Here is a 17661-nt window from a genome sequence, read left to right on the forward strand (position 1 = left end):
AATTAAAATTATCCTTTGTCCGTAAATATTAGATTATTATATTTGCATCTGCTTATAAACTCTGGCAAGATGGTATTTCTGATAGGTTGTTACTCTATGATTAAACATTTTTAAGAATTGGTGAGTAGTGACAAACTGCATTTATATTGCAGCTTTCATCATCCATAGATTCACAAAATTTGGCACTTAATTTTGCAAACTTGTCATTGGTCTTTCTATTTTTATTGGCTACTTAGACACTACAGTTAAAAAAAGAAGTCTGCTAGTGTCAATGACTTTCACAGCACATTGTCTGAGTCTTTCTTATGACACATCACTTTCTCCCTTATGTTATGGCTATCTATGTGCTTGTTTATTTTTTCCATACTAGACTGTAAGCCCCTTGAGGGCAAAGTCCATGCCTTATTTTTCATTGTATCCCCTGCAACGCCTTACACATAATAAGATCTATTTATTTATTGGATGAATGAATGGAGATCTCACCCTGTGATGAGTTTCTATGGAATATTTGAACGAATTACAACAGTGGTCATAAATCTGAGTTTTTTTTAATTTGTCCTAAAACTTACCTAAATTTAATTCACAGAATGCTGTGCAACAGCACCATACTTGACTTGTTTTTTGACTGTGTTGAGTATGTCTACTCGTCATAGACATATGATTTAATTTCAGACTGCTTTTTCTCTAGAATAAAAATAATGGACCAAGTTCATTTTTATTAATAAGTTCATTACAGTTTATAATCTTACATTTTGATTATGTAGATTTCTTTTGACTTTTTAAAGTCCTTGATTTCCAGATGAATGATTTTCCTTTCAGCATGTCTTATAAATCAGCTTTTTGTATACTGTATACTTTCCTTATCTTTTACTTTTAATTTTTCTACAGCTATATCTGTTGAGTAAAACAGGAACAACTAAACCAGAAACGTATTAAGAAATTAATAACAAATAAGTATATGAAGTATAATTTGAGGATTACATTTTTGCTTGCAGGAAAGGCACCTACAATATTCTGTCTGTACAAAGCAGATTGGTCTCTTTGGAGTCCATTAGCTTCGTGCCAACTTTAATGGCAGTGAATGGTGTAATTTATATAGATTGTTTTTCAGTCACAGAATTAAATAGCTGTAGATATTATACCTTATTTAAACTCCCAGCATGAAACATTGAATACATAAGAAAAGGTTTTTAGATACAATTATATGTTAAGAACTATAAGATCCTGGCTATGTGGTGATGAGATTTCTATAGAACACTCTGGCATCCAGATGTCTCAGAATCTAGAATTTACCAACAATGGCAGTGAAGAAGGAACTTTCGAATTACCAAGGGGAAGAACACATGAGCCTTAGAAGGCTTGAATACCAGTGAGTTCAAGCAAAATTATTTGACTGCTATGCAGAAGTTAGAAACTAGTAGTCTCTGAGAAAGAAAAGTCTTTTCAAGGACTAATCAAGAGATAATGAACAAGGGTCAGGTGACATAGACAAGAGAGTGAGAAAAAGAGGGTTAGAAGAAACAGACAACTGAGTGGTAAACAATTACATCTTATAAATAGTTTAGCCCTTGAGAGCCTAGTTTCCCTTGCATGTGTATGTGTGCATGTGTGTATCCCAATACTCTGTGTACAGATTTGGAGACCAAGTCATGTACACATTGAGGTCCAAATAAAATACTATTTCCAATAAATGCCTGTTTCCATACAGTGCAATAGAGTTAAATATATCGCAGAAGTCAACTATGATGTGCAGTTTAAGGATAATTTTATAAAAATACTATGACAGATGTATAGAATATCTAAAGTGAACTGGTATAAAAGAGTACCTGAAAAGTGACAAAGATGTAGCTATGATCCACTGTGTTAGTCTTGCAGAAATCATAACTCTGAAGGGCAGAGGATAAAATTAGCCTCAATGAAGAAAATAAAGAGAATACTATGTGGGAGAATTATGCTTTCACTAGTGATTAATAGTAAATTTTGCTCTTCCAGGTCCTTTATTTATGTGAAAAAAATGGCAAATGACAAATATATAAACTGACAAGATTATTTTTAAAGAAGCTAAGTTTCAGGACCACTGCTGGTGTCTATATCTAGAAATAGTTAAATTATGACTAAGAAACCATGGAGAAACTTTGTACATTTAGAAAGTTAGCATTCAACTGGAGAGCAACTATGTAGATGGAATAATTCCTTTAAGAATTTTAAGCGGTCAAGTTTTACTCTGTTCCAAGGTTTCCACATTTGGTAACAAAGGAAGTGTGAAAATTCAGGAAACAAACATCAGCAAATCATATTTTACTTAACTAATATCTCTTTTGGTATTTTGGGACACTAAACTTAGGTTCATAGTGGCTGATTGACCTTACATGCTTTGTGGAATGAGGCAGGAAGGAGTGAGAGTAGGAAGGAAGGAAGGAAAGAGGGAGAAAGGAAGGAAAAGAAGGAAAGGAAAGGAAAGGAAAACAAACTGCAAAGCAATTGATTGGACCTTACCAGAAAAGTCTAACTTAGTTCATAATAATAGCTCATAATATTATGAACTAAATTGGCCAAAGTAACTATGAGGGAATCAGATAAATCGCTTGGCAATTGGACTGAGTCTTCTTGAAAACAATCCAGCAGTTCATGAACTATGTTATTAGAATAAATGAGTCACTTTCTGTAAATAATCATTTTGTTTCTCTTATTCCCTATTACCAAACGCTGACTCATGAGCCTAGGTGATTCCCCAAATGATGTGATTCAGGATTCTGCCCCCCTGAGCATTATTTCACACCCATATCTAGTTTCTCTTCTCAGAATATAGGAATAACTCTTGAGGCCACTGATGTTGGCTATACCCACAACAGCCCCCTAAAAGACCCCTAGGGAACACCCATGAAAATCATTAAGTGAAGATTCTGACATAATCAAAAGAGCATTTATCTATCACTTGCTTACCAATTCCTGTCATCCACTACTACTTCCAAGCAAACCTGCTACCAGTTGATATCATGTTCTTCAAGATCCATGTATATCACCTCTTCATCCACAAAGCTTTTTCTCTTTCTCTAAAAGGGAATTTCTCCATTTTAAATCCTCCTAGCCCTTGCAGCTTTTATTCCCACAGGGTTTTCTCTAACTTCCATTAGTAGTGAATCCAAATGCCCCAAGGGAATGTGACCTGTGACTGACCTTTGTACCTCCTGCAGTATACATATAGTTTTTAACTATTGGATTGAGTTGAACTTTAAATCATTTATAGGCAATCGAACTTACACACATCTTAAACTATGCTTCAGCAGTAAAATCCTGTGTTATTCAAGACATTTCTATACTCTCCAGAATATATCATTATGGGATGAGGAGGGTTTTTTTTGTTTGTTTGTTTTTAACCCTGTCTTGATTAACAGACCAGCCTTGATTAAGCCTGTCATATGCCATTGAAGCTTATTTATGAAACTAACTAATCTCTATTATTTTTAATAAATCTAAGCCCCTTACATACAGAAATATGTATTTTCGAAACTCACAACTCTTACCATAGTGCTCAGCTTATAGGGTGAATTGAAGAACTCTCTGGTGAATAAATAGAATTTTTTTAGTGACATAAAAACATTATGTGATACAGTGGAATAATTTTATATTTAAGTGGACTTCTTCCAACTTTTAAAATTTGGAATTTAAGAGAAATTAGGAACATCACTTTTAACTATTATGAAATCTGTTTGATGGTGGTTCTTAATTTTTAAGTTGGCGTTGTCTGTGCGTGCCTTCATTTGTAACCTCACTCTAGGCTATGCAGAATGTGTGAGTTAAATAAACTACCAATGTTTCTTCCCCACACCTATCTGATCCCTCTTAAATCCCAACTTTGTTACTTTTCACTGTGAACTCTTGGAGCACCTACTTGACTCCAATCATACTCAGCCTTGCATTTCCCCTTACTTTTTATATGTTTAGATAGCAAGTAATAAAGTTAGATTGTAAGCCGTATAGTTCATGTATACTTTTACGTAGTAGGCACTTAAGTAGTACTTGATGGAAAGTAAAAATAAAATCTAGAATTATAAATGGTAAGAACCTTAGAAATCAATTGGCCCACTTTCCAGGTGACCAAACTGAGTCCCAGAATGTTTAATGATTTTGCAGGGATCAATCCACTAGCTATGGACATAGCCCAGATTTCTATCCAGGCCAGTGATCTATCCAAGAAAACATATTTTATGTTTGCTATCGATGGATTTTTGAGTAGTAATTTTTGAGTAATTAATCTTAATTAATTAACTGATTGAAATGAGATAAGGTTTTACTACTGAAAGACTACAAATAACACTATCTTCAGATAAAAATATGATAAGTATATAATTAATATTGTTTAAAATCAACTCCATATCCATTTAATTCTTTCCTTTCAAGTACCAGTGCACTCTTATTCTTCTAGGCATAGAGAGGAATTTACCCTCCAGCTCCACTGTGATACTTCTCCTTCCAGAATCATTCTCTAGAAGTATGGCCTAGCAGTTCGTGGTATATCTTAAGTGAAAAGGGAAGAACTATGAATTGGTTAACCTCTTAGCATTGTGTCGCTTAGGAGAATGGAAATTAATATGAAATGGTAGCCATAACTAAGTCTAGCTTTAGAGCTCAATTACCTATGCCCCCCATGAGATATGCAAGGTAACATGTTGTAAAACACCTTACCAGGGGTCATGAACTTAAATAACTTCGGAGTCTAGGCTGTGTAATAAGCCAGACTTAAAGACAGAGGAAGTGAATGAGGACTGTGGTAGACCAAAGAAACCACGCTTACTTTCAAGATATTCCAAAATGACTTCAGCAGTCACTCTAAATTTGGCCCCCAGAGTCAGCCAGTTCTCCATCTTTGGTATGAAGGTATCACACAGTAAAGCAAAATTGCAGTAAAACTGTTTTTTTTCTGATGAGCCTAACCACATCTTCTCTTCTGGTTGAACTAGATAATTTGGAGTATCTTTGATACTTTCAGGTAATTCTAAGGAGTATAAAGAAAGGTAAATTATGGCACACTTACATGCTTATGCTGTTATTTCAAATAAACATGTATGATACATGATAGTCTAAATATTTCCTTGAATGTAATTGACTAATGAAAAATATTCATTGGTCAAGCAACAACTACCAATTACAATATTATTTTGATGCTATTTTAATGAACAAAATGTAGTAGTAGAAATTGTAGTAGTCTTAGTAGTAGTATGTAGACTTTCATTTGCATCTAAATCTAGATGTAGAAAGCAATGAAATTCTTATACTTCTTATTTCTCAACTAATTAATGTTATAGATAAATGGGTAGATAGCATTTTCAAGTCAGAAAAGAATCAAAAAGTTAAATAGAGTGAACACAATTAAAGTTGAGTGTTCTTGTCTCCATATAAAGTCTTAGACACTCAGGCAACTGGGTAGACTTCAAGAGTAAAGTAATAATATTGCTGTTAGTTATATTTTGTGTTATAATTAAAAGACCAGTTATGCATAAATCTGGAATTAGATCAGGTTCCTGTTCATAAGTTTTTCAATATAATTTAATCCAATGAAAAATTTGGCAAATAGAAATGACACAATCATTTGTGAGTTTGAAAATGCTGAGTTTATAGTAATAAAGAAAACATGTGTTTGCAATTTTGCTATGCGTAGTAGAAGCCTTCTTATTTAATACAATTGGGATCAGTAGTTGAGTAAATTCACAAAGACTTTTAAAGAAACAGTTCTTAAAATTAATACATGCATACGGTACATATTTTGTTTAAATTTTAAAACTTGATTATACGTTTATTTGCCAGTATTTTTAATTTGGCAAATAAAAATGATACAATCAATTGTGAAAATGCTGAGTTTATAGTAATGAAGAAGGCATGTGTTTGCAGTTTTGCTCTGTGTAGTAGAAGCCTTCCTATTTAATACAATGGGGATCAGTAGTTGAGTAAATTCACAAAGACTTTTAACAAAACAGTTCTTAAAATTAATACACGCATACTGTGCATATTTTGTTTAAATTTTAAAACTTGATTATATGCTTATTTGCCAGTATTTGCCAATATGTTTATGTAAGCCAAGACCTGTTTCTGAGTTTGGGTTGCTGATTATAGATCTTAGTCACCTTTTCTTTCTGTAAATCCCATAATGCATCATTTTTGATTTCTAATTTTGATTGCTTATATGTCTTTAAGTGCAAATCCAATACAAAGAAATCTGAAAGGAGATTCCTATTTTTCTCTATGATTTTTTTTCTAATGTTGTCTTACCTACATTTTATACTATAATAATTTTTAAAGTGACAATTTTATTGTCTTTCCAAAATTTTCAGGTTTAGAACACCTCTCATTCTTTTACACTCATATTTAAATTGGTTTAGATAATATTTAATTAAATTATACAATTTTATATTAAGCCAACGGACATAAACTGGTTTGGGAACAAACATAACTGACTGCCAACGGGCATAATCTGGTTTGGGAACAAACAAAACTGATTGCCAGCAAGCATACACATCTCTTGGTGGGATTAAAAATACTTGGGTGTTCTAGAACTTTCTGAGGTGATGGAAATGTTCTCTGCACTGTCCAAAACAATAGCCACTAGCCATATGTGGTTACTGTGACTGAAGAACTGAATTTTAAATTTAGTTAATTAAAATTTAAATAGCTACATGTGGCTAGTAGCTAGTATATTGGACAGTACAGCTCTAGAAAGTACTTTACTTGCTTTTAGCATGCTGATGGCATCTGTAGAAAATGTCAGATAATCTGTAAAGTGGTGAATGGTTAAGAGTACTTTCTCTGTAGTTGAATTAAGATTTAGGGGAAGAATGGCTTGGGAAACTCAAACTGGTTTGGAATTCATTTTTGTTTTGTTTTTAATTTGTTTGTTTATTTTGATCCTATTTGAGTATAGATTTAGTTCGATGGAATTTTAAAACTTTATTCAAAAAAAGCAGCCAAAACATTAGAAACTACAGAGGTTTGCAGTTTTTTTCTGAAGCATTCGATCAACACAAACCTAATTAGAAAGTAAAGACATTACTTCTCACATTGCCCTGCCATCCCCCCAAAAAAGTGTTCTTAATTTAGGATCCTAGATCCATAAGGAGCCATGGAATAAACTTGTTCAGTCTCTGTGCCCTTTGAAAATATTTATAATTCTTTAAAGGTATGCGGATGTGTTTATTTTACTGAGGAAAAAGTCCTAGCTCTTGTCAGATTATCATGGGAGTCCATGATTTCCTGAAAAAGTTAAGAATAACTTTGGTTATTTGTTTAATACTTTTTAAGGTGCCAGAAGTTGATTAATTAGTACATTCTAATAGAATTGTAAGCCTTCTCTTACAAATATTGTAAATCTATCTACCTATCCATCCATATATATGTTTCAAATTATATAGTTTATATATGTTATTAATATTGAAATTTTAATTAAACTTTGTACATATATAATTTATATGTAATTTAATTAATACTATATGTATAATTTAATTAATTAGCTAAACCTCTGGAATGTGGTTGAAAAAAGAGAGAGAATAGCTTCATTTCTTGGAAAGATTCAATAAAATTGAATAGCTAAAATCCCTGTCATATTAAATTTGAAATTTCAACTGTAAATTATTACAAAAAATCATAAAAATGTAGATTGAACCATCTCTGTTTCTTGTATCAGTACCTTTACGTGTTCTTGCTTAAGAATGGACTGGGTCCACTGAAATGGCACACCATGGGTACAATTTATGAAACCTGAAAACACCATTGCCAGTCCCATACTCAATGAAAGGACTTGTCTCACATGAAAATATTGGAAAAATTAGAAAATTATACTTTATATATATTTTTTAGAGAAGATGTTGGGGGTAGGAATTTATTAATTTATTTTTGCTGTGTTGGGTCTTCATTTCTGTGCAAGGGCTTTCTCGAGTTGTGGCAAGCGGGGGCCACTCTTCATCGCGGTGCGCGGGCCTCTCACTGTCGCGGCCTCTTTTGTTGCGGAGCACAGGCTCCAGACGTGCAGGCTCAGTAGTTGTGGCTCACGGGCCTAGTTGCTCTGTGGCATATGGAATCCTCCCAGACCAGGGCTCAAACCCGTGTCCCCTGCATTAGCAGGCAGATTCTCAACCACTGTGCCACCAGGGAAGCCCTATACTTTATATGTTTTAAGAAAAATTAGGATATTTATGTTTTAATGTATATTTGTGCTTCCCTTTCTATTATTTTTGTTTAATACGTCAACTACTGAGCCCAAACCCATCAAGTAGGATGGCCTCTACTCTAATAGTATCAGTCCTCTTTTAAAAGTGAGAAAAGCCACAGTCAGGTTTATATAGTTCCCTACAATCACATAAATGGTAAATCCTAGCACTGGAACAAATGTGTCTTACATCAGAGGGGTTCATTTGAACTGTTTTGCTATAACGCTTCCAGTGACAGAGGCTTAGCAATTCGGGAACAGTTGGTCCCCACAGTAAAAGTTTGAAAGTAAGATTTGCTCTACTTAGAATGAAAATGCAGCTTCGCTAGTTAGCTGACCAGCCCTTTTTGTGCCTCCAGAGACTTCCTAGACCAGTGTTTCTTTCATTGAACAGCAAAAGTTCAATGGGCTCTTTTCCGTTTCTGATTTTTTAAAACATAGAATAACATGAGGTTGTCGGACCTACCTAAAAATAACAAATATATTTACTTCTAACTGGGAATTTACCAGCTCAGTGTGGTAAACAGTTTATTTAATGATAAAGAGAAACATGGAGCGGCATCTATTACATAAATAATTACTTCTGTTTTTAAAGTCTTCAAAACATAGGAGTACAATAAACCTTACTCACAGGCTACTTGAGAGAGCTTATTGCAATTTGGGACGTATCTAACAGTGTTCCTTACATCGTCTGGGGACTCAGAGCAACCTCCTGTTTCTTTCTACCTCTTCTAATACTATTAGCTTGAAGCTTGTTTATTTTTCCCTGCCTTGCTCTGAGTTTTAAGACCTCTTAGAACAGTGGTTTCTCAACTTCACTGCTTGAAGACCTGCAGTGGGGAGGGGAAAGTGGGGCAAGAGGTGGGTGTAGTTCGAAAAAGTCCTCAGTGTTATTCAGATTTTCCATCTGCGTTGTCACCTATTCCGGAAGACCTCCGTTTTGTGATAGTATTTCAGAGGCCTCAGAAAGGTCACTCCTGCTCCAAAATAGCTTGGTCTTTGATTGCACAGTAAGCTTAGAGCACAGTTTTTAGACTGTTCCCCATTCTGCAGTAATAAGGAGATTGAACTCCAGCCCTGGAGTCTGGCACACCTGAATTTATAACAAGTCTGAGTCAACTACCACTACAAAAGCTGATTTTTCCATCAGTGCCTCGTGACCTTCATCTGTAAAGTGAAAATTATGGCACTAATACTGCAAGGTTTTCGTGAAGATGAGAAGATTTATATATATGGCATGTAGCAGGCGTGGTGCCTAGTAGATAATAGGAATTGAAAGAAATATAATTATTATGGCCATCATTACACATAGTAAATGGTGCAGTGTAGTGTTTACTTATTAAACATCCCACAGATTCAGTGCTGTGGAGTTTACCCTGGTGGAGCCACAGCAAACACTGAGAGGAGGTGGTTTTCTCTGAGTCCTCCCCCTTGATTCCTGAGCACTGTGGCTTTGCCGCCTGGCTTTGCTGATTTGAAGAGGTCACATTTCAGATGGTCTTCTCACTGGCAGATCATGGTAGACAAGAAGTCTCACCTTTTTCTTCTGGGAAAGGAAATAGTCCATCTTCCTATGTCTGAAGTTGTCTTTTCCTTTTTGGCTCATTTTTACTTTGAAAACAGGCAGTTTGTCACTACTGCGATAAGTTGCTTAAGTGCCTTAGTTTTCCCATCTGTAAAATAGGGTTAACAACCCCTTCCTGTAATACTTCTCCAGACTCTTGAGAAAATAAAACTATGTAATGTGAATAAAGAAAAAAATGTAGCATCAGCATTCCCACAAATAGAAAATTAACCATTTAAACTTACCTACAGGAAATTTTGTAGACTTCCAGGGAAGGGGAAGTAGCAAAGTCTTCTTAAGCTATTCATTCCCAGGGAGAAGATGTCTCTCTCAATACCTCTCATTGTCACTGTCTCTTTCTCTGTCTCTGTCTGTCTGTCTCTCTCTTTCTCTCTCTCTCTCCTTCTGTGTCTTCCCTTTTCTCTCTTGTGTTCTGTTTGTATTACTGCTCATGAGTTCCTTTCTCAGATCTAGCCAAGTGCTAAAAGTAAGAATGTTATATTTATGAGCTAAATGAATGAATTATTGATTAATCAAATCAGTTAATGAGAGCAGCTACAGAAATGTAGATTTTAGTTCATAAGAAACTAGAAGGTATTAGCTACAGTGTAATTAATATATTAATAGTTGGTTAATCTTCGTGATCATCTTGGACAGGTGATACCATAGGAAGCTAAGTCAGTCCTGTAACTTCTTCCCAACAGGTTTCTTTTTTTATAAAGCTGATCATTTCAGTATGAGCTAGGGCACGCCCACCTTTCCTGTGTGATAAGATCGATTTGCATTAAACATTTCTCACCGAAAACTAGGTGGGTCCCTATGTTTCATGATTAAATTAATGTTTGGTTAATCTATAAAAACTTAAGTTCAGTTTGCCATGCTAGTCCAGTGAAAGCATATTCAGTAATTTTATTGCAACCAATTTTCATTTTAGATAATAGACAGGAGGTTTTTGAACTGAGTTCAAAAGTTTGTGAGGTTTCAAACATGGTTCTTTGTCCCTCTTTGCCTCAAGCTGGATACAGTGCTATGTCAGGGTATTGGATGGTTTCCCGAAGCAGGATAACTTCCAGGGAGGAAGCAACATAGGCATCTAAAGTTCAATGGTGTCATGCATGTAGGGTCTGATATCCATTAACTATTGCTCTGATCATGTCCCACAAATCTACAGAAAGCCCACATCGCCTTCCTGGGTCCTGGATGAGGGCCTAAATACTCTCCAGAAAATAGCATCTTTACCTACTTGGCCCTAAGCACCTATTATTCCATTCATGGTGGTGTCAGAGATTTCAGAAGCTGAGATAGTGACCTTGCCCATTTTCAGATGCTGACTATTAAAATGATGACTTTGAAAGTGCTGTGGCTTTCAGAGTAGGTGTTTTCAGACTAGGTGGATGATTGTTGGGTGCAGGGAAGGTGGACCTTCTTTCTTTGTTTAGATAGGTTCATTACAAAGCATGGGCTTTATATATAGGGCTGTTAGATTTAGCAAGTAAAACTATGGGATGCCGAGTTAAATCTGAATTTTAGATAGATGATGAATAATTTTTTAGTATCATTATGTTCATTACTTCATGTTGTTTCCATTGTTTGTCTGAATTCAAATTTGACTTCACCACTTACATTTTTTTTTTAACATCTTTATTGGAGTATGATTTCTTTACAATGGTGTGTTAGTTTCTGCTTTATAACAAAGTGAATCAGTTATATATATACATATGTTCCCATATCTCTTCCCTCTTGCGTCTCCCATCCTCCCACCCTCCCTATCCCACCCCTCTAGGTGGTCACAAAGCACCGAGCTGATCTCCCTGTGCTATGCGGCTGCTTCCCACTAGCTATCTATTTTATGTTTGGTAGTGTATATATGTCCATGCCACTCTCTCACTTTGTCACAGCTTACCCTTCCCCCTCCCCATATCCTCAAGTCCATTCTCTAGTAGGTCTGTGTCTTTATTCCTGTCTTAATCCTAGGTTCTTCATGACATTTTTTTCTTAAATTCCATATATATGTGTTAGCATACAGTATTTGTCTTTCAATTTCTGACTTACTTCACTCTGTATGACAGACTCTAGGTCCATCCACCTCATTACAAATAGCTCAATTTTGTTTCTTTTTATGGCTGAGTAATATTCCATTGTATATATGTGCCACAACTTCTTTATCCATTCATCTGTTAATGGGCACTTAGGTTGTTTCCATCTCCTGGCTATTATAAATAGAGCTGTAATGAATATTTTGGTACATGACTCTTTTTGAATTATGGTTTTCTCAAGGTATATGCCCAGTAGTGGGATTGCTGGGTCATATGGTAGTTCTATTTGTAGTTTTTTAAGGAACCTCCATCCTGTTCTCCATAGTGGCTGTATCAATTAACATTCCTACCAAAAGTGCAAGAGGGTTCCCTTTTCTCCACAACCTCTCCAGCATTTATTGTTTCTAGATTTTTTGATGATGGCCATTCTGACTGGTATGAGATGATATCTCATTATAGTTTTGATTTGCATTTCTCTAATGATTAATGATGTTGAGTATTCTTTCATGTGTTTGTTGGCAGTCTGTATATCTTTTTTGGAGAAATTTAGGTCTTCTGCCCATTTTTGGATTGGGTTGTTTGTTTTTTTGTTATTGAGCTACATGAGCTGCTTCTAAATTTTGGAGATTAATCCTTTGTCAGTTGCTTCATTTGCAAATATTTTCTCCCATTCTGAGGGTTGTCTTTTGGTCTTGTTTATGGTTTCCTTTGCTGTGCAAAAGCTTTGAAGTTTCATTAGGTCCCATTATTTGGCAACTCATTTTGCCAAATGAGCATTTTCCATAATAAAGTGTCTTATCCCATTTCTCCATATATTCTCCACTCATTAAATAAGGAAGCAGAAGCTTATAAAGAGACCAGAATAAGATTTATGTCATGAGATAGTGGAGAAAAGCATACAAAAATAATATAATAATTTATATTAAAATAATAGAAAATTTGAGATAAACTTTTTTTCCTAAATGTTAGGGTCATGCAAAATAAGTATTAGGCCATATTACTTTACATGATTAAACAAAGTAGTTTAGCAAGTGACATTTAATAAATAGAAGCCAGTTAATAACTTCAGCATAAAATTCAGTGGATAAAAATTTTGTTATAATGTCAAAGCAACATTACCTGGTGCATTCTGTGACATTCTAAGCCATCTTTGCATTAGTAATGACAGATTTTGTTTTGTGGTTTTTGTGAGGTTTTTGAGAGCTCTGGAGGGCAAGTTTTCCAGAAAATGAACATTCTGGTGAAAGCAATTTCACTTCTCAGTGAATGTAAAACGTTGCTTGCTTTGCACATTATCTGTTGCTGTCAGTTACTTTAGAATCTTTGTTAGCTTTTCAAACATCGTTTGCCATCACAAGATAAATCTTCTACACATAGCTCATGCTATGCTGTGTCTGGGTTTGCCCTAGACTTGGAGAATATTTCACATGGGGCCTCTTAGAGTTGGGTGATGCCGACCGCCACACGCACTGTGTACACACCACAATCATCCTTTCTCACTGACTGATTTCTTCCTTCCCCACCATCCTGACTGCCTCCAGCTCAATGGCTCCCACCCTTTCCAGTTTGGCTCAGACCCCCACCAGAGCCAAGCTTCCCAGCTGGGTCTTTCTCCCCACACTCATCAGCCCCAAGTTCCTTTCTATTCTGGCAACCTTGGGCAGAGAATCAAGGACCTGGAGGCTTTCAAAGTGTCACCCATCAAGTCACACGAGGCACACATATGCTTGTCCATGTGTTCACACGCAATGAATCTTTTCATTTAATGAGGCAATTTGTCCTGTCCACTTGGCCCGTTTCCTTTATTTTATACAGAAGGACGTAAGTACATAAAGATCAGAAGATTGTTTTCAAAGTCACATAGTACTTACAAGTCAAGGTTGGAACCCTTATCCTTTCATTAAATCAATCTTTTCAGAGAATTAAGTTCTTCCTCTGTCATATGGGATCATATGGCCAAAGAATGATGTTTTGTGAGAATTAAACAAAAACCTAAAGTATCTAGCTGAACTGCTTATAATGGGCTTTCAGAAAATATTTGTTTCTTCCTACTATTTTCACTAAACAATTTATTAGAATTTATGAGTAAAATTTATTAGAAGACCTGGCTTTGGTTGGGGCTAAGAATTCCATTCATTCCCAGATCTCTGCCTAGCTTGCTTTTTGACACTGAAATTTATTTAACCTTTCTGTTCCTGTACATAGTTCTCTGTCATACAATAATGTTCTGTCATTATATGATTCTATAATTTTTCTATTTTAGAGTTTGCCTCATTAATTAGCCTATAGTTGTTAACTCAATAAGTATTTTCAAATGAATAAACACGAGTGAATGGCAGTGTCCAGTGCTGTTATTTTCCAGCTGTTAAAGACACATCTGAAAGTAATATAGGTATTATATGGTTTCCATAATAGTTTGAAGTAAACCATGGGATATTTTAAAGTAACTGGATTTATAAAAATTGTCCCTTATATCTAAGTTAGATATTTACTCAGTTTTCACAATATTTCACATTGACCCTCACTGAAACCTCTCACTTTATCACTTCCAGAAGCTCCCTCACTTCTAAGTCGTTCTGCAAGTCAAGGAGTAGTGTGCATTTTATAAAAGTTTCATTATCTTGTATACAGAATAAAGTTTAAATTCCTCAGCAGGACAGGAGGAACTTTACAGTCTGTTACCAATGTACCAGCATAAATCTATGTCAGGCTACACTTCCATCTCCTGACACTATTTCTTTCCAGGTCATACCCACTCACCACTGCCTTATATTCAGCCACCCTGGGGCTCCATGCCCAAGGGGAGCTCAAGCTCTGTAACGGAAGGCAGTAAAGTACATAAGCACAGGCTCTGGAATGAAGCAGCCGGAGTGTAAATGTGGACTTATCATTTTGTAGCTGTGGAGTCCGTCTCTATAAGCCTTACTTGTGTTGTCTAAAAACTAGGGTAATAATACAGCATAGAGCTCCTGTAGCATTAAATGAAACAGCATAATTTAAATTATGTTATAAATTGTTACTGGGAATGCAGTAAGTAGAAGCTGATGTAATATGATAAAGATGAATGTGAAAGTCTTTGCTGATTTTGTTCCTTTTGTCTAAAAGTTTTTAAATTATTTTTATTTCTGGCAAAATTGCGTTCATTCTTTGAGATCTGCTTTTCCCCTATATTCACATTTATATGTAATGAATAATGCTTAAGTTGCATGCTCTGGCCTTTTCAGTCTCATATTTTTTTAATTGACATTGTATCCTTTTCTATTCTTTAGTTTGTAACTTAAAAAAAAATCAGTCATAGGTAATAAGAGTGACAGGAACTTGGACAATCATTTCCTCTAATATCCTCATTTAATAACTAAGAAAACTGAAGCTCAAACTTTTTTTGAAATTAATTTTATAATGTCTGCCTCCCTAGTAGTCTGTGAATTTCCAAAAAGTAGAAAACTACGTGTGTCTGATCAGTTTAGTATCCACAGTGATTGGCACAAGGTGGACCTATAGCGATGGATATTTCCAGAATAAGTGAATGCTGTGGAACTACTCCTGGCCAAACTTCTGAATTCTAGGTTAGTGCTTTTGTGCTACACTGTATTTCTTCTTATTCAAACTTCATCTTATTTTACAGATTCATTTACTGAAAATCTCTCTTGAAAGTTGTTGATCATCCTGGAGTGGCCCATAGAGGGCTTATCTTTATAAGATCCAGGAAATCTTCTGGTTCTATGATACAGTCACTTAATTTGCTTTGGAGTTGTGACAATGCATACTTCCAGGGATAGGCCCAGGGAAAAGCGAAGCTGAAGCAGTATTATTTTTCCTAGTGAAGTTGATCTGGACATGTGGATCTTCTACCCTTGACCTCAAGCCCAGTGGTCCTTTCTTTTGCCTAACAGTTGGTAGTTTCAGCTTTGGCTTCATAACAATGCCTACTTTGTGGCAGTCTGCAGACTACTTGTATGCTTGTTACCTTGTTTCTATTCCATAATAACCCAAGGAGAAGCAGGGAAGTTATTAGGATCCATGTTTTGCAGATGAGGAAACTAAGGTTTGGTTTGAATTCAGGTTTCCTTTCTCCCATCCTGCTGTTTACACTACACGATTTTGCCTCTCATTGCTTGGTCTGGGCTGCCTTAGACCTATGGCTGAGCTATTCTACACTAGTAGAATATTCTATACTTACATACTCACTTATTCTACACCAGTAAGAGAAAACTAATATTCTCCCACGTACATTCCAATAAAGTTCCAAGAACAGCCATGGGCTATACACCCATTGAGTCCCCATGCTACAGGTCCCTTTAGTTCCTGAAAATAAACAGCTGGCTAGTTCAGATTGCAGTTTAGGGATTCTCAATCTGTGTTTAGTAATTAGCTCTTAAACTGAGCAATAACCTTCAATGAGTCTTTCACTTCCCTGCTCAGGGAGAGAGAGAACAACAAACAGAGATAGAATGTGCTCCAGTATCAGGTTGTCAGATTTGGAATAGTTTGCTAGAACTGTGCTTCAGATGCTTCATCTGTAAAGTGATGCCCAACTTCAAAGGCTGTGGAGAAGGCTGAATGAAATAAATGGAACAGAACAGTGCTTGACTCGTAGTGAGGGCTCAGTAACTATTAACTCCTAGTCATTATTATTATTATTCATTACTTTGTGGACATTAAGAGCAACAGTTTCATCCAGTCGGAGTTGGTCATTGAAAATAGTATTATATTTTTCTTTATTCAAGTAAAAACAAATTCCTTTTAAAATAAGAAATGAAGGGGTTTGGAATTAATTTTTTTGTGTACAATGAGGTGATTTCAGTTCCCTCTATTTTCAGTTTAAGCATCTTTGTCAGTTTTGACCATGGTGGAAAGTGAACACATCCCCTCTAGCATTACTGGCCTCGCACTGGGAATGCATAGAACCTTATGTTGAAAGTACAATTGCAAGTGCCAGATCCTCTCTTGATATTTGCTTGAAATTCATCCCTTTAGGGTTATGTGTTAATAATGAAGGTTGGAAATATGCTGTAAGCATTCAAGTTTGATTTAGACATAGGTTGATATTGTTTGCTGTAATATGTTTAACATTCCAAGACTCCTTTCTGATTTATTTTATCACATCTACCGTAAAACTAACAATTATTAATCACTCCCATTTTTCTATGAAATCAGCTAGAACACAACAAAGCAGAATATTAATATAGCTTGGCAAATGATAGAATTTCAGAGCTCCTTCTCCTAAGAAAATGGAAAATATTCAGTGCAGGCCATTGTCAGTAAAAAGGAAATCTGTCCCTACAAGGTTATCTCATATAAATATTAATATTCCTTATATGGCCATTACTTCCAGCATTTCATTTTCCAAATGCACTTTTTACAAACATGTAATATTATGGTCCATTACCAACCACTAATGGAGAATTTTATGACTAACTTTTGCACCAAAAATGATTATTTGCTGTGTGAGGATAAATTTGCAAAACAAGATATGGTAGCATTTAAATGGCCACTTATTTTTAGAAGAAGACTGCCCTGACTGTGTCCTAACACTTAGATTACCATCTCATGGCATCATTATCTCCAGGCCCAGATGGGCGTCTCTTGCACTTAAGGAGCATAAGGGAAGCCAATTTGATTAAAATAGGCTGTTTCTTATCATTAGGAAATTTGGGGATGGAAAAATAATAACTTGTGTAATAAATACTATATGGTTTGAAGCCATGTTCATCTTCCAAGGTAAGTAGCAATTCAGTTTTTTCAGGAACCAGGAAGGCACCAGATTTTCCTACTGTATGCTCTTTTCAGGAAGAATAGTGGGTATAATTGATAAGTCAAAATGAGCAAAGTGAACTGTTGCATTACAGTGTGAATATGATGAG

At 35.5% G+C, this 17661-nt stretch overlaps 1 long non-coding RNA gene across 1 annotated transcript in view; it reads left to right on the forward strand.

Moving 5' to 3' along the window:
- LOC307186261 overlaps window positions 1-17661 on the forward strand; it is a 572345-nt gene that overhangs the window by 512188 nt on the left and 42496 nt on the right. The gene's annotated exons all lie outside the window — the stretch shown is intronic.

This window comes from Stenella coeruleoalba, assembly GCF_951394435.1.
Source record: "Stenella coeruleoalba genome assembly, chromosome: 5".
Lineage (NCBI taxonomy): Eukaryota > Metazoa > Chordata > Mammalia > Artiodactyla > Delphinidae > Stenella > Stenella coeruleoalba.